Source organism: Podarcis bocagei (genome assembly GCF_964188305.1).
Source record: "Podarcis bocagei genome assembly, chromosome: 16".
Lineage (NCBI taxonomy): Eukaryota > Metazoa > Chordata > Lepidosauria > Squamata > Lacertidae > Podarcis > Podarcis bocagei.
Genome location: NC_138142.1, coordinates 20,535,952 through 20,559,396, shown reverse-complemented (window position 1 = coordinate 20,559,396; position 23,445 = coordinate 20,535,952). Strand labels below are relative to the sequence as shown.

At 45.8% G+C, this 23,445-nt stretch overlaps 1 protein-coding gene across 2 annotated transcripts in view; it reads right to left on the bottom strand.

Annotated features, from left to right (window-relative positions):
- CABP7 (calcium binding protein 7) overlaps positions 1-23,445 on the bottom strand; it is a 56,389-nt gene that overhangs the window by 13,102 nt on the left and 19,842 nt on the right. The window lies entirely within an intron of this gene.

Below are 23,445 nucleotides of genomic sequence, written 5' to 3'. Positions count from 1 at the left end.
TATAAGAGGAGCTTGTTGGATCTGGCCAGTGGCTCATCTAGTTCAACATGCTGTTCTCAGAACATCCTGGGCATGAGAACAGGGCTGCTCTTGACACAGCTCCTTTTAGAGGTCTTGGTCTGGAATCTTCCAATCTTCAGCTTCGCTGGATGTCCCTGAGTTCTTGTGTTATGAAAGAGGGATAGAACCTTTTCTCTATCTACTTTCTCCATGCTACACATAATTTTATAAACTTCTATGATGCCACCTCTCTAAACTAAAACCCCTAAACGGCTATGGTATTATTCAACATTATTTTGATTTGCTCTGAACCCCCATGATGGAAGCAAGTTGGATCTCGAATGCTTATGACGTTTTAGAACAGCTACCTGTCCCATGGACTGCAAGAAGATCAAACCTCTCCATTCTTAAGGAAATCAGCCCTGAGTACTCACTGGAAGGACAGATCCTAAAGCTGAGGCTCCAATACTTTGGCCACCTCTTGAGAAGAGAAGACTCCCTGGAAAAGACCCTGATGCTGGGAAAGATTGAGGGCACAAGGAGAAGGGGACGACAGAGGACGAGATGGTTGGACAGTGTTCTCGAAGATACCAGCATGAGTTTGACCAAACCGCGGAAGGCAGTGGAAGACAGGAGTGCCTGGAGTGCTCTGGTCCATGGGGTCACGAAGAGTCGGACACGACTGAACGATCAAACAACAGCAACAACCTGGTTCCATGCAAAGGGTGGCGTGATCTTCACTTGTTTTGTGTCCTTACTAGAACTGCATCAGCCTGTGCTCCTGTGTGCTGCTTCCAGCAGCCACCAGCCAGCCAGATATCTCTGGTGGGAGATGAACAGGGTGAAAGGGTAACAGCCATCCCTCTCTTGTCTTCCTCAGCATCTCATAAACCTCACTTGAAATTTATGGGCAGTAAAACGCCTTGCTTTCAGATTCATTCCAGGAAATTGGCAAGGAGATCAGGTTAGATGTCAGAAACAAAGCCAGTCCCTCCTTGCTTAAGCTACCATTTAATTACACACAAGAAACCCCATCCAGGCAAGGTGGCAATTTATTATTTATGTGTGGATTTATGGGCTCCTAACTCTTTGTGGCCTTGAGGGTGCATTTGGAAATCAAAAACTGTCATGGGGACACACACACACACACACACGTTTCACAGGAGAAAACCCAGTGAGGCACAGAATCCCCCCTCTTCCAAACAGACAAAACACTTAGGTTGCTTCTAGATGACTTGTTTATTGAGCATTCATTCTGATTTGTTTGGAGGGGAGTTAGACAACATCTGCTATTTATTGAACATGTATTCTGATTTGCTTGAAGCTGCATGCTCATGAAGGTTAAGGGTATCAGTGGCTAATAATCACGATGCCTCTACAGCAGGGGTCGGCAAGGTTCACCTCACCTGGGCTGGTTCACTCCAGCGGAGATCCCTCTGTGGGCCACGTGCATGAGCGTGTGCGGCCGCGATTTCCAGTGTCTGCATCTGTGCAGATGTGATTTCCAGCATCTGAGCATGCGCAGATGCAATTTCTTTCATCTGAGCATGCGCAGAAGCGATTTCTGGCACCGCGGAAGTGAGTCCCTGCACCACACTGCGCTGGTTTAGTGCAGTGTGTGGGGACTCGCCAAGTGGGTGGCTCAGTTCGGGGGCAGCTTGGGGGCTGGTTAAACGATCCCCATGGGCCGCTTAGGTTGCCTACTCCTGCTCTACAATCAGAGGCAGGGATACTTCTGAATATTAGTTGCTGGAAGTCACAGGAGGGGCGAGGGCTGTTGTGCTCCGGTCTCACTTGAGAGTTTTGCACAGGCATCTGGCTGGCTGTTGTGAGAACAGGATGCTGGACTAGATGGGCTACTGGCCTGATCCAGCAGGGCATTATTATTATTATTATTATTATTATTATTATTATTATTATTATTATTATTATTATTAATCCACCCATCACCCTCAGGTGCCAGGGTGGGTTACAACAATGGAAACAAACATTAATATTAACATACAATATTACACAAGATTAAAAACAGTTGAAAACAACTAATTTCTGTCTCTGTGTGTCTGTCTTTTATTAATTTTCTTAAGTTACATAACAAGCACCAACAAGTTAACAAAAGATGAAAGGATGTTATGAAATCTACCCCATAACAAGCTGAACAAAATCAGAAGAAAAACACCAAGAAGCTTCTATGCACAGACACCCACAAAGAAGTTCATATAAATGCAGAGATAGCGTATTTAAATTAATAAAAAGTGAGAACAAACATTTAACAGATCCATATTCTGGAGTACACCCTAGGGACTTTCTGTTTGCTGTCTGAAGTATTTGTATAAGCAATAAGCGATAAAATTCCACTGGTCTCTCGCAAACCAATTTCTGTGTTTATTTCCTCTAGCTATTCTTAGTTTACATGTGATTTTATCTGCTGAAACCTTTCATACCATGCTGTTAAATTAGCACCTTAATGGTCTTTCCTAAAAGGTGCAATAGTCACATGAGCAGCTTCTAATAAGCATCCTATCGTGGTTTATCTCTCAAGTCCATATTATCATCTGTAAATAAATTTAGCAGAGCAAGCTCTGGGGTCTTCCTGACATATTGTTGAGCAATTTTACCAGTTTCATTGAAAACCTGATCCCAGAACACAAATACATTGACACTTGTCCACTAAATATGTTTGGAGTTACCAGTTACGTTCTCATCCTTCACTTTCCAGCTGCTTTGTCACAAAAAATGGTCTGATATTTTGGGGAAGTGGGTTTGTTGCGCAAGAGCTCTGAATCCACTTTGACTGAGTGGCCTGAATTTGCTTGCAGGTGACTGAAACTCTGCATGGGCACCAGTATAAAGGTAAAGGTAAAGGTAAAGGGACCCCTGACCATTAGGTCCAGTCGCGGCCGACTCTGAGGTTGCAGCACTCATCTCGCTTTATTGGCCGACGGAGCTGGCGTACAGCTTCTGGGTCATGTGGTCAGCACGACTAAGCTGCTTCTGGCGACCCATAGCAGCTCACAGAAATGTCATTTACCTTCCCGCCGGAGTGGTACCTACTTATCTACTTGCACTTTGACGTGCTTTTGAACTGCTAGATTGGCAGGAGCAGGGAGCTCAGCCCGTTGCGGGGATTCGAACCGCCGACCTTTTGATCGGCAAGTCCTAGGCTTTGTGGTTAACCCACAGTGCCACCCGTGTCCCTCGCGCACCAGTGTACACCTCACCAAAACATATAGTAGACTTGGGTGTTTTACTTGCCAGGTGTGTAGCTCAAAAGGATGTGGGGGGTGGGCTTCCATTGCCGGTGGGGAAGCTGTTTCCACATCCTGCACCAGAGGGTCAATACAATGGGGGAAAGCAGGGGTGTAGGAAGGGGTGGGGGCGGATCACCCCAGGTGCCCTCACTGAAGGGGGTGACATTTGGTGCACCTCCCGCCAGCGACTCCCCAGCCTACCCCGAGCCATCAGGGTAAGGGGAGGAGCTGCGCCACTTTGCCGGCAGCATTCTCCCCTTCCCCCTTTGTTTTGACAGCTTGGGGGAGGCTTGGGAGTTGTGGGTGGGCGGCGTGGCAAATGTCTGTCATGGGTGGCTTGCTCTGCCCCGTGAGCGGCTCGCTCCGCCTCTGGCTTCAGGGCACGCACACTGCTCTAAGCACCCAAGAGGCTATCCCGTCCCATCCATGCCATGCCCCCCTCGGGAGTGTGGGATGTAAACACAGGAGCAGTCAATGACAACATTCCTAGAGTGTACATGTTAGAACATGGGGAGGGATGTCTGTCCAGCAAGCAGATAAACTTCCTAGGGACGGACTTCCTCCGCATGTGACCAGAGGTGGGTGTGGCCTCACCTGTGCAGGTAATGACAAAAGCACAGGGCAGGCAGCCACTCTCTCTCTCTGCCATTTTCCTTCGATGAGGAAGCATCTAAAGATGCTCTCTTGGCTCTCAGCCAAGAGAGGAGATAAGGACTATCTTGCTATAAGATAGATTCTGAATGTATGTAACTTTCTTAAGATGTCTGCCTTCTGGGATCATATTGTGAACAGAACGTGAGTAAACTCTTTTATACTTTTATAAAGACTGTGTCGTGTCTTGTATTTTCAGAGGGAACAAAGGGGAAATTGCCAGAGTAATTATTATAGAGGTTCTAGCGAACCTGTGCACACGTTACCGTTGCGAACTTAAAGGGGAATGTTTATAAACTCTGCTGATATTTTGGGAACTTGTTAGCACATGTTGGATAAGGATATAATTAGTCAATATATCCTCTCCTGCACCCCAGAACATTCCCACAGGGAGCACGTCTGCCCTGGGCAGCACGGGCATATGTTCTGCAGCTGGGAGGAGGTGGGAATGGAGGGGAGAAAGGACCTGGGCCAGCTCCTTCAAACAAATACAGTGGTACCTCGGGTTAAGAACTTAATTCGTTCCGGAGGTCCCTTCTTAACCTGAAACTGCTCTTAACCTGAAGCACCACTTTAGCTAATGGGGCCTCTTGTTGCCGCCACGCTGCTGGTTTGTGATTTCTGTTCTCATCCTGAGGTAAAGGTCTTAACCCGAGGTACTGCTTCCGGGTTAGCGGAGTCTGTAACCTGAAGCATCTGTAACCCGAGGTACCACTGTAGATGACTATCAGGGAGATGGCATTGTTAGGCATTTGTCAAGGCCCACAGTCTGTGGCTGTGCTGCGCCCAGAACACACACAGGTGTCCATATTCTGAACTAAAAAATACCCATAAGAAGAGCCTCTCTGGATCAGGCCAATGACCCATCTAGTCCAGTCTCCTGTTCTCACAGTGGCCAACCAGATGCCCGTGGAAAGCCCTTGAGCAGGATTCGAACACAAGAGCCCTCTCCCCTCCTGCAGTTTCCAGCAGCTTGTATTTAGAAGCATAGTAACTGTATCCGACTGTGGAGGCAGAACGCAGCCGTCATGACTAGCAGCCGCTGACAGCCCTCTCCTCCACGAATTTGTCCAATTCTCTCAAAAAGCCACCCGAGTTGGTGGCCATCACTGCTTCCTGGGGGGGGGGGGCGACAACTCTATAGTTTAACTCTGTGTGAAGAAGCCCGTTCTTTTATCTGTCCAGGCTCTTTCAACATTCAAGCTTCACTGGATGTCTGCCAGCTCTGGTGTTATGAGAGAGGGAGGAAAACATTTCTCTGTCCACTCTCTCCATGCTGTGCATCGTTTTATACATTTCTATCATATCGCCTCTAACTCTCCTTTTCTCTAAACTCCCAAATGCTGCAATCTCTCCTCATAGGGGAGTCTCTCCACCCTCTCGATCATTTTGGTTGCCCTTTTTTTGAACCTTTCATCACTCTACAATATCTATTTTGAGGTGAGACAACCAGAAAAAGTACAGTATTCCAAATGCAGTCGTACCATAGGTGGGTGGGTGTGGGTGTGTATGTATGTGTATATGTGTGTGTGTGTGTGTGTGTGTGTGTGTGTGTGTGTGTGTGTGTGTGTATATATATATATATATATATATATATATATATATATATATATATGACGACATTAGGGTATCAGCAGTTTAATTTTCCCTGTCTAGCAATGCCCAGAAACTACACACACACACACACACACACACACACACACACACACACACACACACACACACACACACACTGTACTTTCAGTCCACAGTAAATAAAACACAGACAAGGAACAAGCGATAGATTGGGCAAGGCTGCTTGAAAGACCTAAAGGGCTCTACTTAAAGAATCTTCCCCTGTGTGATGGCAGCTTGCGCCAGCTTCTTAAGACCCTGGGCACGTGGGCAGTAGAGCACTATGGCATGCCCACTGCACACAGATCCACTATAACTCCTCTCAATTACTGTTCCCATAAACATAAATGTCGATAAGAAAAATTGTACCTGGCTCCTGGGGTGTCCCCTCCCCCCTTTTAACACCAACCAACCTACACCGCAAGGTCCTTTAGTTAACTTTTTCAGACCTGGACAGCTGCAAACCAGTTTTGATGATGGTTATTCTTTTAGAACACTTAACTATTTTTCTGGTGTGTTCACAGGATCTTTGGTGACTCAAATTGACATCCGGTGGTGCTCGGAACTTGACTGCATTTGATAGCTCTATGTAATGAGATCTTGCACTGGACCATTTGTGGGTTGGTAGGCAATTGCGTTAAGTCCTTGATAGAATCTGACAGTGGACATACCGTCCTATTAGCTGCTTGGCAGTGCTTGATAGCTGTCAGCTTGCGTGACGGCCTGCATGATGTCTCCGTAAACACTCAAGAGGTGCCCGCATGTTGAACACCACAGTCATAGACTCACAGAACCATAGAGTTGGAAGGGACCATGAGGGTCATCTAAGTCAAACCCTCTGCAATGCAGGAATCGTTTGCCCAATGTGGGGCCCAAACCACTTACCCTGTGATTATGAGTCTCATGTTCTACCGACTGAGCTATCCTACATATGTCTGCTTAAGTGCATCAGAAAAGCCCTGCTGGATCAGGCCAATGGTCCAGGTAAGCCAGATGGCTGGGGTATTAACAATAAAAATAAAATCCAGCATTCTTGTTCTCTTAGTAGCCAACAAGATCCCTTGGCAAAACCCTCAAGTAGCCTTAAAAAGTAAAGGTAAAGGGACCCCTGACCATTAGGTCCAGTCGTGACCGACTCTGGGGTTGCGGCGCTCATCTCGCTTTACTGGCTGAGGGAGCCGGCGTACAGCTTCCGGGTCATGTGGCCAGCATGACTAAGCCGCTTCTGGCGAACCAGAGCAGTGCACGGAAATGCTGTTTACCTTCCCACTGGAGCAGTACCTATTTATCTACTTGCACTTTGACGTGCTTTCGAACTGCTAGGTTGGCAGGAGCAGGGACCGAGCACGGGAGCTCACCCTGTCATGGGGATTCAAACCACCACCCTTCTGATCGGCAAGTCCTAGGCTCTGTGGTTTAACCCACAGCGCCACCCGCGTCCCTCAAGTAGCCTTAGGACATTCCATATTCCAAGTTAGCATTTCACATTAAATTTAAAAATATCATCGCTCAGTGGAAGTCCATTTCAACAGCGGAGGCTGGTCTGTTAGGGTGAAAGAGGCAGTGACCCACCAACTTTAGTCTGCTCCCAGTCAGCCCCAACCTGCCAGCCTTCTTTCTTACAGCTTGCTCGGGGGTGGCCCTGCCTGTCACCTCCCTCCTCCTTAGTCTTAGTGTTGCAGCAGAGAGGAGGATGAGGGCAAAACTAGAATTAGTTGGCTTTGCGTGTCACGGGCTGTGGCGCCACCTGCTGTCCAGCTCCCTGCCTCCCACCCTATCAATCTCAATGTGCACCACGCACCACCATTTCATTTCAGTGGTTCACATGCAAATAAGGGATGCTCACAGAGCATTTAAGAAATCCTGCATAAAGTGATGAAGGGGGTCAAGGAAGGAGGTGAATCTCTTGTGTCCGCCCCATCCCGGGGCTTGAATTACATAACACCCTTCCTGCTATTCCACCACTTCTATTGCTGAAGAAAGACCTTTTTAAATGTTTCGAACAGAGCAAAGATAAATGGAAAGGAGAAGAAGTATAAATCAGTGTAGAAATTGGGCATTTGAACTAAATAGGAACATTAAACCTCAAACCGAAGTGTCACAGTGGGGTGTGTGTGTGTCCCAATTTCCTCTGCTCTCGGAAATGAATTCTTGGTTGGTAAGTTATGACTGTTGTTCAGCAGCTGCTGCAGCGAGGATGTTTTCTAGGCGGCTGAGGGCTCCGTGTGAACCCCTTTAGCTTGGAAGAGGTGAAATGGGCAAATGGAGAATTCATGAATACTGCTTCTGGCCTTTTTGGAGCACTCTGTGCAAAAAAGGAAGGGGTCAGCTACTGAAACAGCAAAACATAGGAAGCTGCCTTGTCCACTTAGCTCAGTGCTGCTGACACTGGCTGGCAGCTGCCCTCCAGGGTTTCAGGTAGCCCAACCTGGAGATGTCAGGTACTGAATCTGGGACCTCCCGCTTGCAAGGCAGATGCTCTGCCAATGAGCTATTGCCCTCCTCATTTTACTAATAAGTAAATAACAGAGCTGCCTAAACACCTTTGAGTGGTTTGAAGCAAGTGGTGAGAGAGAGAGCTCTACCACTGAGCTTCAGTCCTTCCCTTAAAATAAAGTAAAGTTCTAATCCTCAGTATTCAGAATAAAGGGCTGATTTAAATAAGAATGTAGGAAGTTGCCTTAGTCTTAGCCAGACCATCAGCAAAGCTGTGCTTTCCAGGGCTGATAGGAGTTGTAGTCCAAAACATCCAGAGGGCACCATATTGACAAAGGCTGGCTTGTTGGATGAAAAACCTTTTGGCTGATGAATAGCGTTCATTAATATAACTATCTACAAACCTTAGATGAGACTTTCTCTGCATCTCTTGTTGCAGATATTAATATTGTTGCAGTTTGAAGCAACTGGAAGCATAAGAACTGACTCCTTTTGGAATAAATCATTGCCCAGACCCATAAAAATATTATTTAAACTTTTACTGGCAGAACTCATTAAAATGAAACAGAATACATCAAATGTTATGTCCAAAATATGCATACAATGTCTTGTGCTGTCCAGTACAGGCTCAGCATCTCAGAAAATATGAAATAACCCAAAGAGACCTAAAAGCAAAGGTCTGTCTCTCCACAGCCAAAACAGCCAAACAATTCCAGCCACCAGGGTGTTTACTCTCCCTTCAGGAGAGCTTCATTTTACATCTTCACTTGAGTTTGGGAGACAAAGACTCAAAGGCAACTCCCTTCAAAATGGAGATTTGCAACCCAATACTTCTCACATAATCTAAGGTTACAACACTCAAATGTTAGCTACCAGAGAGACAACCATCAGTTAATTAATCATTAACTTAGCAAGAGTGCAAAGTGCTCTCCTTGGTTTCAATCTAGCCTCATGGTGGAGCCCCACGTTAAACCTTCTGTGATATACCTTTAGCTAAGGTTGCCATATTTCAAACAGTGAAAATCCGGACAGAAAATTTGTTTTCTTTCTTTTTTTGGGGGGGGGGGGTTGGCTGCTAAGTTGTTGACCTTTTTTTAAGAACCCAACAACAACAACAAATCTTTATTACGGTCATAGACCAGCATAAGAAGGGAGGGACTATTTTTTAGCTTTTGGGCTAAAAATTGGCAAAATAAATAAATAAATAAATAAATGACACTGCTGACATGGGCTGCCACACAATCAGGATTTTCCCAGACATTCTTACTGATTTATGCCCAGACACTGTATTCTGGATGTGCCCAGGAAATTCCTGACTTGTGCTAACCCTACCTTAAGCCATTCTTCATTTCTGTGTCAATTAAACCATTACCCTTAACACCTCACACCCAGGAAGGAATACCTCTTCTGAGGCTTGCCTGCTGGGACACATACCTATATAATCTAAAACAGTGGTGAGAGAATTCTCTCAGCCAGGGGCCCCCATTCCCTTCCAGGTGACCTTCTAAGCGCCATGTGCCAATGGTGGGCGGGGCTAGAGGCAAAAGTGGGCGGAGCAACTTTTGTATGGTAGGGTAGTTCCTACACTTTCTCACACATACCCTGCTCTTTCCTCCACCCAAGCTATAAGGAGGCTTTATCAGAGTTCAAGGGGACATCACAGCCAAGTAAAACCACCAGAGGTGTGAAGGAGGACCAGTGAGGGGTGTGGCGTGGGGGGAGTCCCAAGGGGCAGATAGAGAGGCTGGGGGGGGGGTTGTGGCTGCATGTGGACTCCTGGCCTGAGATTCTCCCCCTCTGATCTAAAAACAAAGAAAGAGCCCTTTTCGTCGTTCTCCTGGGCCGTTGTTCTATTTGCATGCAGATTTAATCAACCGGTTAATCCAGCGAAAACCATGCAATTAATCCGCAAAGATGCCTTTCGCCTAATTGCTTTTAAAGATGTGGTTTTGATTATATTTATAGCGCAGTTTGGAAAACTTCCTTCCATTCGGCTCCGTTCCCCGTCCTGACTTTGACAAGCCCAAGCTAACTATGACAAAGGCTTAACATCTGTCGTTCTCTGTGTGCTGGCACCTTGTCTGTGACAAAAGGGAAATTAGCCAGAGAGAGAGAGAGAAGGATCCATTTCCAAGCCATTATTCCCGAAGCCAACAAGGTTGTAGGGCGGTCCTGCCCACATTCTGCAGGAAGCGAGATACAGCCTCCGTTTCCAGCCAAGGCGAGAGAGGGGGAGAGAGAGAGAGAGAGAAAGGAAAAGGAAAAGGAGAAGGAGAAGGAGAAGGAAAAGAAGGTTTTCATAACCACACGGTTCGATTAATGTGTCTCATTTCAGTGCCTGGTTTGAATATTAAACAGAGAACCACCTCGAAAAGTCCTGGAAAGAGGGAAAGCTACGTGCAATTAAACATCATGGGTGATAAAGTACAAATATTGCCAAAGAATATTTGATTGGTGGTTTGGCAAATTAGGGTTGTGAAATTAATAGACGGAGCGAATCCGCAGGCACATAATACCGTTCGGCATTTAGGCAAGTGTTTTACACAGGCAAGCGTTTCATGGGACCTGCACGGTGAAATTAATTTCACTTGGCTGGGTGGGTGAGCACACGAGGGGGGGCGGCGGCGCTGGTTGCAAGGATTGGGAGCCCCCAGGGCAGGGGGTGGGGGGAGGGAGACTTGGCTTCAGAGTTGAAAAGCAGGTACTGGGAGCGGGGCGGGTTTGCAAGGAGAATGAGAAGATCCTGTAAAGCAGGTGACAGGGAACCATAAGCCCTCCAGATGCTGCTGGGTGGACTACAACTCCCATCAGCCCCAGCAAGCACGGATGATAGCCAGTTAAGCTATGGGACTCACTCTTGCAGGAACCACTGATGGCCAGCAACTTGGATGGCTTTAAAAGAGGATTGGATAAGTTCATGTAGAAGAGAGCTATGCAGGGCTGCCAGACAGAATGGCTATGCTCTTCCTCTATGGTCAGAAGCAGGAAAGCTTCTGAGGATTAGTTGCTGGAAGCCACAGGAGAGGAGAAGGTTCTTGTGCCCAGATTCTGCTTGAGATTTTCCCTTTGGAAACTGGCAACTTTGATAACAGGATGCTGGACTTGATGGACCTGATCCAGTAGGCTTTTCTTATTGTCTCACATAATTCAGAAGCATCCCAAGGGTCAAATGATCCCCACATCTGCTGGATGGCCATAGATCAAGGGTGGGAGAATACTCATCAGACTTCCCCATTTGCCCTTTGTAGCAATTTTGGCCAAATGGCCTTCCCTACATGTGCCGTCATATATGATGTCAGGTGTGGGCCAGGTAAAGATTCAGCTGGGCCAATAGGGGTTTCCAGGCACTGCTGATCAACTGATCAGCAACGACAACCAGCTGATCACCAGTGCAGGCAAAACAGGCCACTTGATGCCATCAAGATGGACAGAGGGGCAGGCCATATGCATTGTCCTTCTATCGTGTATCTTCAAGGACAGACTAGGGGCTTTTCGAATGTCGGAATGTCAGCTGAAAAGTTTGGAAGTGGAAGCTGGACTTGTTCATTCATCTAGCTCATTATTGTCTACACTGACCGGCAGAGGCTCTCCTGGATTCCAGACAGGGAGACATTCCCATCCTTACCTGAAGAAGTCATTGATTGAATCTGGTACCTTCTGCAGGCAAGGCAGATGTTGGACCACTGAGCTATGGTCCTTCATTATACTACATCAGACCGTTGGTCCATCCAGCTTTGTCTTGTCAACAATGAATGGCTGACAGAGTCTGTGCAGGGATACAGGTAGAGGTCTCTCCTAAGCCCTACCTGGAGACGCCAAGGATTGAATCTGCATGCAAAGCAGATGCTCTTCCATTGAGCTACATCCCTTTACTATACTGAATAGCACCCATCTAGCTCAGTATTGTCAGCGCTGACAATATTCTCCAGGGTTTCAGGCAAGGGGAATTTCTGGTTCTACCTGGAGATGCAGGGGATTGGACTGGGGATCTTCTGCATGCGGCGAAAATGCCCTGCCACTCAGCTATGGCCCTTTCAAGTTCAGGGAAGAGGCTTGCAATACCCTTGAGAGGAACAGGCTCCCCCTTCCCTGCCCTCCATGGCAACAGCCCTTTGTGAAGCTGGATAAATGAGTTAAAAGCAAGCAAGCAAAGGTGCCGTTATACAAGGACATGCATCGTCCATGGGGCACCTTCAGTCCTGTTCAAGAGTCTGCTGGTGCAGGGGAGGCAGGTGGCACTGAGCAGACTGTGAAACCAGGCGGGGAGACAGGACAATGGTGGAATTAATGAGGAGATCAATGTGGGGGCTGGAGCGTTGCCAGCCTCTGAGATGTGCACCACAGCCTGCGTCAGTGTCCAAGACCGTGGGACTCGCTCAGAGAACCTTGCGTAGGAAAACACTTCCCTGTCTCTGCTTCGTAGGTACTTGGAATCGGGCCCAGAAACAAACGGGCAGCCTGTGATTATTAACCAAAACTTTGCAGTTCTCTGCGCAGTGGCGTGAACCCCGGACACAACTAGCAGTTGCATTTGCCCCCAGAACACTGTGTGCATCCTAGGACTAGCTCTGGAAGGTGTCTAGGTTGGGCATTTGCCCCAAAGAGGGTCCACCCCAGCCCTGGCAGTGCCACTCCTTCCAGTTGCCACAGAGTATCCAAGACAATCTGATGCAGCCTGGGTGAATTCTCAGCTTGCATGTCTCACCCTCTTGCAGGTTGGGAGTGTCCATTGAAGGTGCCATTTCCATGGGCCCCCAAAATTATGGAACCAGTACCAGAAATGTGCATGCACAGATGCCATGCTGGCTGGGGAAGGTCTATAGCTCTTCTGGAGGAGCTTGACATGTAGAAGGTCCTGGGTTGAACACCTGACATCTCCTGGAAGGACAGGGAGAGACTCCCTGCCTGAAATCACAGAGGGTCACTGCCAGTAAGTGCAGAGAGCTGGATAGACCAGTGCGCTGACTGAGTATATTGTGGCCTTCTCTGCCTTGCCCTCAGGACTCTTCCCAGGCCACACCCTCTCTGCAGACCACACCCCTCTTCCTAGGCCACACCCATCACTGACCCTACTTCACACACTTCGGTGAATGTTTTTGCCTGGCTGGAATGTGCCCTTGAACTCTGACAATACCACTTGCTTCCCTGGAATTGCATAGAATTGTAGAGTTGGAAAAGATCCTGAGGATCATCTAGTCCAACTGCCTGCAAAGCAGGAATGAATATGCAACTGTCCCATATGGGGATCGAACCTGCAGCCTTGGCATTATCAGCACCATGCTCTAACCAACTGAGCTACCCAGGGTTGCTTTAAATGAGCCTACTGTAAAAAAGTCAAATCGCCATTCCACTGCTCTGGCTACTTTTCCTTCCAGCTCTGCAGACCACTTGCATGTGGCCCCCAAGAGGTTGTCCTTGGACTTCCCCTCTCTTCTCTACTGCATCTGACAGCAGCCTTACCTCTTAGGGTTGAGAGATTTGGAGCACAGCCCCATATGACAACTGTAGCCTTCAGGAAAGTCCCTTTCTAAGTTAAACAGCACCTTGATTTGAGCCTGGGAAGCAAGCCCCCTTCTCTCCATCTCAGCCCACCTGGGCAAAAACTCACTACAGTCGTCCCTCTACTTATGTATCCCACTGGATATGGAATCTTTGGGTTATGGCCACGGCAAACCCGGAAGTATATACTTCCGGGTTTCGCCGCGCACGCATGTGCAGAAGCGCTTTGTGCACCTTGTGCATTTGCAGAAGCGCTCAATCGTGCTGTGCACATGCACAGAAACGTGCCTCTATTTACGTAATTTTTGGGGTGCAAATGGACCCCCGGAACGAGTTAAGTTCGTATCTGGAGGGTCCACTGTACTTCTATGTGTTCTTAAGATAAACAGGATCATTTCCTACCTCCCTGTCTTTTCATCAGACCTTCCTGTACTCCTCAAAGCGGTATTCTCTTTGATGCTGTGTCCAGGCTTCTGAGGTGCCTGTGGCCCAAAGGGCATTATCAAAGACATTCTGGAAGTATAGTGTGTCTTCAGTTGGCTCGCCAAACTCTGGCGCAAAAAAGAGATCACTTGGGGGTTGTGCACAACTTGATGCCACAGCCTTTGAAGCAAAGAGATGAAAGGGAAGCTTGAGCACAACTGCTGAACATAAGAACATATGAGCACTTTCCCCACCTGCAATCCCCAGTAACTGGTATTCAGAGCCCTCCTACCTCCAGCCGTAGAGGCTGGACATAACGAGCCTGGCTAGTAGCCATCAATAGCTTTATCCTCTATGCGTTTGTCTAATCCCCTATTAAAGCCATCCATAAGAATGTGATAAAAGTCTGACTGGATCAGGCCAAAGATCCATCCAGTCCAGTATCTTGTTCTCACAGATGTCCCAAAGGGAAGCTCAGATGCTGGACCACTCTCTCCCCAGTTGCAGTTCCTAGCAACTGGTGTTGAAAGGCAATGCTGAGCTAGATGGACTCAGCATAAGGCACTTTCCTGTGTCCCAAATCAGCCTTCCCCATGGTGGTTGTTGCATCCCATAAGAACCCTGCTGGATCAGGCCCAAGACCCAATTATTCCAACATCCAGTTCACACAAACACCAGGAAATAGCGTTATGCCTGAACTACTCATCCCTTCTCTTATGCATTCTAACAGAACACTTCTGGGTTTTGTCAAACCACTGTTTCCCATTACACCCAAACCAGGAAACTATGGATAGCTGAAAAGCAGAACCAGAGCACAGAAGGTCTCTCCCCATTTGTGATTCCCAGCAGCTGGTACTCAGGGCCATTCTGCCTCCAACAGAGTAGGTTGAACGTAGTCATGCAGCTGGTAGCCATTGATAACCTTCCCCTCTTGAATTTGTTTTATCCTCTTTTAAATCCACCCAAGTAGGTGCCCGTTGCTCCCTCTTGTGGTAGACAATTCCATAGTTGTAACTCTGTGCTGTGTGAAGATTATTCTTCCTTTTGTCTTTCATGAATTTTCCGATATTCCGCTTCAATAGAAGTCGGAAGTCTGGACCAAAGGAGAAAGCAAGATGCAGGACCAAGGAGCAACTGCAGATACAGGAAAACACCGCAGATCAGGAAGACCTGCTTGGTCAAGCAAGGCTCAGTTGGAGCAAGAAGTCCTCTTATGCTCGTTCCTGCACGGGGGGCTCCAGTGGCAGCTTGGATCAGAAGAGTCAGTCTAGGGCCTGAAGGCACCGCCCAGAAAAGGCTACCAATGTAGCCTCAAGGTTTATCACATGGGGGAACTGTACAGAAATCAAGCAGTTATGGAACTCTGACACACAGCTGAGAACTGTGGGGCATAGTCTAGAGGTGTGGCCTTCCAGAGATTGCTGAACTACAACTCCCACCATCCTTGTCATTGGCTATGCTTGCTGGGGCTGATGGAAGCTGTAGTTTAGCAACCTCGGAAGGGTCCAACATCTCCCACACATGCTCTAGAGCAGCCTTCCTCAACTTGTGGGGTCCCCAGATGTTGTTGAACTACAACTTTCATCACCTCTAGCTAGCAAGGCCAGAGCTCAGGGATGATGGGAGTTGTAGTCCAACAACATCTGGGGACCCACAGGTTGAGAACCGCTGCTCTAGAGGCTTTCTGGACTTCATTGTTGCTCCATGTGAATTGGGATTATGCCTGAGAACATTGATCGGCCACTGGTGGGTTTGGACTGATCTAAGGTGGGTCACAACAGCACCACAACCAACATACAAAGAGATGGCAAAAATGGGTCCCCAAATGCATGGAATTGCATACTCTGCAAGCGTTCAGGGAAACAAGGGAGATCCCGTTTCCCCCCACAACAGCAAGGCAGTCATTTCCCTCCCACAGGCACACTTTACGCAGGAAGGTTGACTTTCAATGTCTTTGTGAGACATCTGTCTTTACAAGGAATCTCACCTAACATTACTGTTTTGAGAAATCCAATTTAAGCTTACAAGGAGTCTCAAAAGTCCCCTGAACCTAGTTGGAAAACCTCCATCCTATGACACTGATCCATCCACTGTATTCTTCCCAGAGTCCCTCCGGAATCCAAGAGCGTTGTAAATCCAGCTCTCCTGATACTGACGTCTCTGAGGCACTCAGACACCCCCTCCCTTCGAACACAGCAAGGGAATGATCACCACCTGCCGACAGAAGTCAATCAAGGAGCCAGATATGAATTAAGTGGACCATGTCCCCAAAGCTGGCTATTGAGGAGGTCTGCAAAGTCCTCCGGAGCCTGACGCATAAAAATGCATTCATTATACATTTGGTATGCAAGCGAGTCACGGCCTGATGGTGGGAAGCATAATCGGTGCCTCCAGGGGTTCCAGTGGCTCATCAACACACCTCGAGATGATTCAAGATGTGAAGTTCAAATGTGAAATGCACATTATTATTTTTCTAATGGACAGGTACTGCAGACCGACTCCCAGCTCTGGATTTCAACACCCTCTTCAATTTCAGTCAAGTGGAAACAGGCACATTAAATACACACAGTGTGTGTGTGTGTGTGTGTGTGTGTGTGTGTGTGTGTGTGTGTGTGTATGAGAGAGGGAGAGAGAGAGTTATGGTTCGGGCAAAGTGAGATGACCTTTCCTGGAAGCTCCTGTTTTCCCAGCAGGCATGCACATTTAGGGAGATGCTTCCTCAATGGCATATACAGTGGTACCTCGGGTTACATACGCTTCAGGTTACATACGCTTCAGGTTACAGACTCCGGTACCCCAGAAATAGTGCTTCAGGTTAAGAACTTTGCTTCAGGATAAGAACAGAAATCGGCCTCCAGTGGCACGGCAGCAGCAGGAGGCCCCATTAGCTAAAGTGGTGCTTCAGGTTAAGAACAGTTTCAGGTTAAGTACGGACCTCCAGAATGATAAGTACTTAACCTGAGGTACCACTGTAGTTAAGACTATGGAACTCGCTCCAACAGGAGGCAGTGATGGCCACCAACTTGGATGGCTTTGAAAGAAGATTAGACGAATTCATGAAAGGCTCTCAAGGGCTTCTAGCCACAATGACTTTGCTCTCCTTGCACAGCTGGAGGCAGTCATGCTTCCGAATGCCAGTTGCTGTAAGTCACAGGAGGAGCAAGTTGCTGGTTAAATTATTTATGTACACGACAACAGCAGCACAAATATTGTGTGCCCAAAGATGGAAAGAAGGAGAGGTTCCAGCAAAGGAAGATTGGCAAAGATTGGAGTACTGGCAGAACTGGCAAGATGAAGAGCAAAGATTGGAGACCAAAACGATAAAAAATTCCTTGAGGACTGGAAACCTTTTATCGAGCATTTAAAGAGCTATTATAGTGAGATGAAAATATGAGCAGGGCTTTAAATATGAGCAACAGTGTGAATTATTAAGATAAATAGGTTAAATTGAATGTATTAAATAATATAGGCGAAATAAGCAGCGTTCAAGAGTAAATATGGAAACCATAGAAGGGGAGGGCGGGAAGTCAATTGATAAAGTAAACTTATGGCTTATGTTAAAAATTGAAAAGTTTTTTTTTCTTTGTGAAACCTTAATAAATAAGCTTTTTAAAAAATCATGGAGAAGGGGGCTATTGATGGCAACTAGCCATAATGGCTATGCTCCACACCACCACAGTTGAAAGCAAAAATATTTACCAGTTGTTGGAAACAACAGGATAGGAGAGAGCTCTTGTGTTTGAGTCCTGCTTTCTGGTCTCTCACTGGCATCTGGTTGGCCACTGTGAGAACAGGATGCTGGACTAGACAGACCATTGGCTCTCCCTCTACCAGGCTTTTCTCATGTTCTTAGATCATGTCCAAAAGCTGGAGAAAGCTGTTAATTGTTTAATTGCACACTGAACTGGAGAAATGCCTGTATGTATATCGCTGAAGGGTTTAATACTGGCAAAATTCCATTGAAGCATACTGAAGCTCTCTGAGCTCTAACAGTTTGATAATTCAGTGTTGATGTTCTTTGCTTGGTCTCACATGAGTGTTTAACCCTAAATCATGTGAGTAGATCATTCAGTTGCAAATCTCCATCTTGAAGGGAGTTGCCTATTAGTCTTTCTCTATGACTGTAAAGACCAATGGGGGACGGACGGGACATGTTTTGTTGCAGCTGGAGCAGATGAAGGCATCTGGTTGTGCTGTTGCAGATGCACAATGGTGTTTCTTCTCTCTGTGCTCCTCCCAGTGGTCATTTCTCCTTTGGTCACTGTGATAGATAGACGACTTGACCTCCTGTCTCCAGGCACTTCGATTGTCTGCAAGGGATGGTAGGCTTGATGTTGCCAGCCATCATGTCCTGTTTGCAGACATCTTGTAACGCAGAGTTGGTCTGCCAAATTGGTTACCCAAATTCTGTTACCCAAAATTCTCCTGACACAGCCCATATGGAAGGCATTGAGGCGTCACTCCTGACGGTTGTAAGTTGCCCACAACTCACTTCCATAAAGTGGCATGCTCAACACACAAGCCTGGTAGATCTTCCTCTTGGTACTGGATGTTAGCATCACATTATTATTATTATTATTATTATTATTATTATTATTATTATTATTATTATTATTATTATTATTTCTTACCCATCTTCCACCCTGAGGTCCAAAGGTGGGGGACAGCACTTTAAAATTGAATATTAAAGACAGTTTGAAAGAAATTACAGTCACAGGAATAAAGTGGGGCCTGAAAATCTATATCTCAAGTGGCAAAGGCCAGGGTAAAGAGGTGAGTCTTTGGCATACAACAGGAGCAATATAATGAAAGTGGCCGGACACACCTTTATGGGGAAGGAGTTCCACAACTTAGGGGCTACCACAAAGAAGACCCTCTCCTAGGCCACCTGTCAACAGATACCTGAGGGTAGAGGGACTACTAAGAGGATCCCCCCACAGCCAGGGAAGGAAGGGGTCTTTCAGGAGTTTGGTGCCTGAGTCACTTGGGGCTTTAAAAACCATAGTGATTACCTTGAATTGGTTCCGGAAATGAACTGGCAACCAATACAGCTGTTTCAAAACAGGGGTTAGATGAGTTCTCCAAAACTAATTAAAAGCACCTTGGGTAGCAGAGCTGGGAAATACCTCTGGCTGAGACTGAAGTGTTTCTGTGAGTCAGATCAGCCAATGCCGGTCTCTATGAATCACTGGCTTGACTCAGCCTAAAGCAGCTTCATCTGTTACTGTGCTACAGTACATGCGAAAGGTTTTTGGGGAGTGCTGTAGCTCAGTAGTAAAAGCACGTGTTTGCAGGATGAAGGTCATAAGAACTTAAGAAGAGCTTGCCGGATCAGGGCAATGGCCAATTTATTGCAGCATCCTGTTCTCAACAGGGGCCAACCAGATGCACATGAGAAACCAGCAAGGAGGACTTGAGTACAAGAGCTCTCTCCTATCCTACGTTTCCAGCAACTGGTATTCAGAATGCTAGATGCCATTCCATGGTGGTAGTGGTAATGATTTATTGCCGACACTTCGTCCTGAAGTCTCAGGGTGGTTCAGGTCAAAGGCCCATCGAGTTCAGCATCCTGTTTTCACAGATGCCCCAAAGGGAAGCTCAAAAGCAGGGCCAGCAGTGCTCTTGTGATTTCCAGTAACTAGTATTCAAGGGCATTTACTGACTCTGGCAGTAGAGGTGGAATATAGCCATTATGGTTAGTAGTCATTGACAGCCTCATTCTCCATGAATTCGTCTGATCCCATCCAAGTTGGTAACGATCCCTGTGTTCCTGTGGAAACAAGTTCCGCAGTTTAACTATGTGCTTCATGAAGAAAGAATTGCTATTATTTGTCTCGACTCTTCCAACATTCAGCTTCCTTGGGTGTCCAGGAGTTCTGGTGTTATGAGGGAGGGAGAAAAACTTCTTCTTATCTATTTTCTCCACATCTTGCATGACTGCAGGCTTAATTTTGCACTCTGCTTCTCTCTCTCTCTCTCTCTCTCTCTCTCTCTCTCTCTCTCTCTCTCCTATCTATCTATCTATCTATCTATCTATCTATCTATCTATCATCATCTATCTATCTATCTATCTATCTATCTATCTATCTATCTATCTATCTATCATCTATCTAGATATAGAGAGATAGAGAGAGAGAGAGAGAGAGAGAGAGAGAGAGAGAGATAGATAGATAGAGAGAGAGAGAGAGAGAGAGATAGAATACCATAAAGAAGGCTGATCGCCGAAGAATTGATGCTTTTGAATTATGGTGCTGGAGGAGACTGCATGGACTGCAAGAAGATCAAACCTATCCATTCTTAAGGAAATCAGCCCTGAGTGCTCACTGGAAGGACAGATCGTGAAGCTGAGACTCCAATACTTTGGCCACCTCATGAGAAGAGAAGACTCCCTGCAAAAGACCCTGATGTTGGGAAAGATGGAGGGCCCAAGGAGAAGGGGACGACAGAGGACGAGATGGTTGGACAATGTTCTCGAAGCTACCAGCATGAGTTTGACTAAACTGCGGGAGGCAGTGGAAGACAGGAGTGCCTGGCGTGCTCTGGCCCAGGGGATCACAAAGAGTCGGACATGACTAAACGACTAAACAGCAACAACATCTATCTATCATCTATCTATATATCATCTATCTATCTATCTATCTATCTATCTATCTATCTATCATCTATCTATCTATCTATCTATCTATATCATCTATCTTATCAGTGATCTTTTTTTTAAAAAAAATTTTTTAAATTGATTTTTAGATATAATTTCCAACATATAGCATATTTTCTTATACAACATTTTGGACTTCCATCAACTACATCTGAAGATTTTTTTCAGTCCTTATCACTTAATCTGCATTTCATTAAGTTCACTATTACTTTTAATAGTCCTTAACTTATAATTCTATTCATAAATTTTCTCTGCAATATTTCACAAAGTCCTCCTTACAAAACTTCTTGTAGTCCTACTAGTGTAATCTGTTGATTACAGTTGCTTTTCAAATAGTTCACATATTTACTACAATCTTCTGAGAACCTCTGATCCCGCTGATTTTGAATCCTTCCTGTCATCTTATCCAATTCTGCATAGTCCATTAATTTCGTCTGCCATTCTTCTTTCGTCGGTAATTCTTCTTGTTTCCATTTCTGTGCCAATAGTACACTTGCAGCCGTTGTCGCATATAAAAACATTTTATTATCTTGTCTATTAATATCCTCGCCAACAATGCCTAGTAGAAATGCTTCTGGTTTCTTTTAATAAATGTATATTTCAACATATTTTTCATCTCATTATATATCATTTCCCAGAAGCTTTTCACTTATCTCTTATCAGTCATCTATGTATTTGCATGTATGCATAATAGATACATGCACATGGACCAGACTGACTCTTCATTAATCGACTTTAACCGAGTCCTCCAGAGCTGGAACACCATAGTGCAGTTCTACACCATGAACACCAGAGGCAGCAAAACTCTTTTAAACTGACCCCCATCTATCTTCTTTATTCAAAGCAATTGTTGTCAATGGAAAAGAGGTCCCTTGGGCGTTGGACAATGGGGACATTTGTCCCATGCGATGGATTTTACAGGAAGCAACCAGCCCTCTATACAAGGGTAGCCCTTTATTTTGACCACCACTGATCTGCCGTGACAGACCCAGTGGAGGCTCAAGGATGCGGTGGCAGTTATGGGGAATGGGGAAGTGGGGCTGGAGCGGGAGAGAGAAGGTCTGTTCCACTATCCCTAGCTGAGAAGCAACCTGAGGAAGAAAGAGAGAGGAATGGTGGAGGTGCAGGCTGGACTTCTCAGGTAGTGTCTAAACATCTACATCAAGTGTGGGGAATGTATGGCCTTCTGAGTGTCTTTGGACTACAATTCTCATCATCTCTGACTGTTGGTCATACTGGCTGGGGCTGATGGGAGCTGGAGTTCAACAACACCTAGAAGGCTGCAAAAAATATGCCAAGCAATTACCTTCATTAGTTAGAGTCAACAGAAATCTTGTAGTAAAAATTTGAACTATGGATTGAATAAGGACTTATAATAATTGAAGTTAGTGATGAGATGCAGAGTGAAAATTAAAACATAAAGATCCACAAAAGGGGGAGGCAGAGGAAAGTAAAAAGAGATACGATATTTGTATTTCATTTCTTTCATTGTTATTGTTTGTAAAACTGAAAATAAAAAATAAATAAATTCAAACACACACACACATCTGGAAGGTTGCAGGTTCTCCATCTTTGCTCTAAAGTTAGGGTTGCCATATTTCATGATCCAAGCACAGAAGTTGTTGGGCTGCTGGACATTTCAGTGTTTTCTGGACATATGGCAACCCTAAGTTGTTGAGCCAGGGAGCAGGCAGCAGACCTGACGATCTGTTTCTCAGGCCCTTCTCATCCTCCACCTGAGCAGAAGCTGGCACCCACCCATCACACACAGCTTGTGGTTCCTGTCTCCCCTCCGGTGGCTTTCAACACTTGGTTTTCAGAAGCATTTCTGCCTCTGACTTTGGAGGCAGAGCATAGCCATGATGGCTAGTAGCCATCGATAGCCCTCTCCTCCATGAAAGTGTCCAGTCCTCTTTTTAAGCCATCCAAGTTGGTGGCTGTCACTGCTTCCTACAGGTGTGAGTTCCATTGTTCAATGGAGTAATGGCATTACTGCGAGACACAAGAGGATATGGTGGAAATAGGTCTGATGCCTGAAGTGCGACATAATCTTGGCTTGGTCCAGCAGATACTCACTTACAGAGCAAGGTCTATGGCTTCAGTTAAAACAGAGATGGGAAACTGTACCCCTCCAGGTGTATCTGGAATACAACTCCCATCCTCAGTTGGTTAATTACCTGCCCTGGGCAGAGTTGTGCTGATAGAATGATAGAATTGTAGAGTTGGAAGGGACCCCAACTCTTAGTATATAAAGCCCTTAATGGCTTGGGACCAGTTTACTTGCGGGTCTTTTAGTGTGGCAGAACCCACACTTCGGAACTCCCTGCACATTGATATCAGAGGGGCACCTTCAGAGTCTGCCTGAAACATTTCTGTTTAGGCTAGCCTATCCAGACACATAGGTGCTGATGTGGCTTAAGCCCTTTTACTGTTATTTTTTATATTTTTAAACGTTTTGAATTGTTTTAAACTCTTTTTACTGCTAATTTTAACATTTCCTTCTTTGTGAATATAATTTTATTAAGTTTTCTGTTTTACAATTTAAAATACTCATTTTACATCCTTAAAATATCAATGACTTCCCTTCTTTTCTTTTCATGGTCCATTTTACATACCATAAATCCCTGCATATTTTACAAAAACTATACTATTCAGTATTCCATTATTGCATCCATCAAAACTTGTTTACACTGTTGGATTTATCTTAATGCTATCAGCATTTTCAGCTGTACACAATTATTTCCCATTTATTCAATAAACGTTTTCCAGTCTTCTTTACATGTATGTTCTTCTTGTTCTCTTATTCTATAAGTTAAGTTTGTGAGTTGTGCATATTCTCTTAACTTAATTTGCCATTCTTCTTTAGTTTAGGACCTTGCTCATTTTCCATTTTTGGGCTAACAAAACATAGGCCACAGT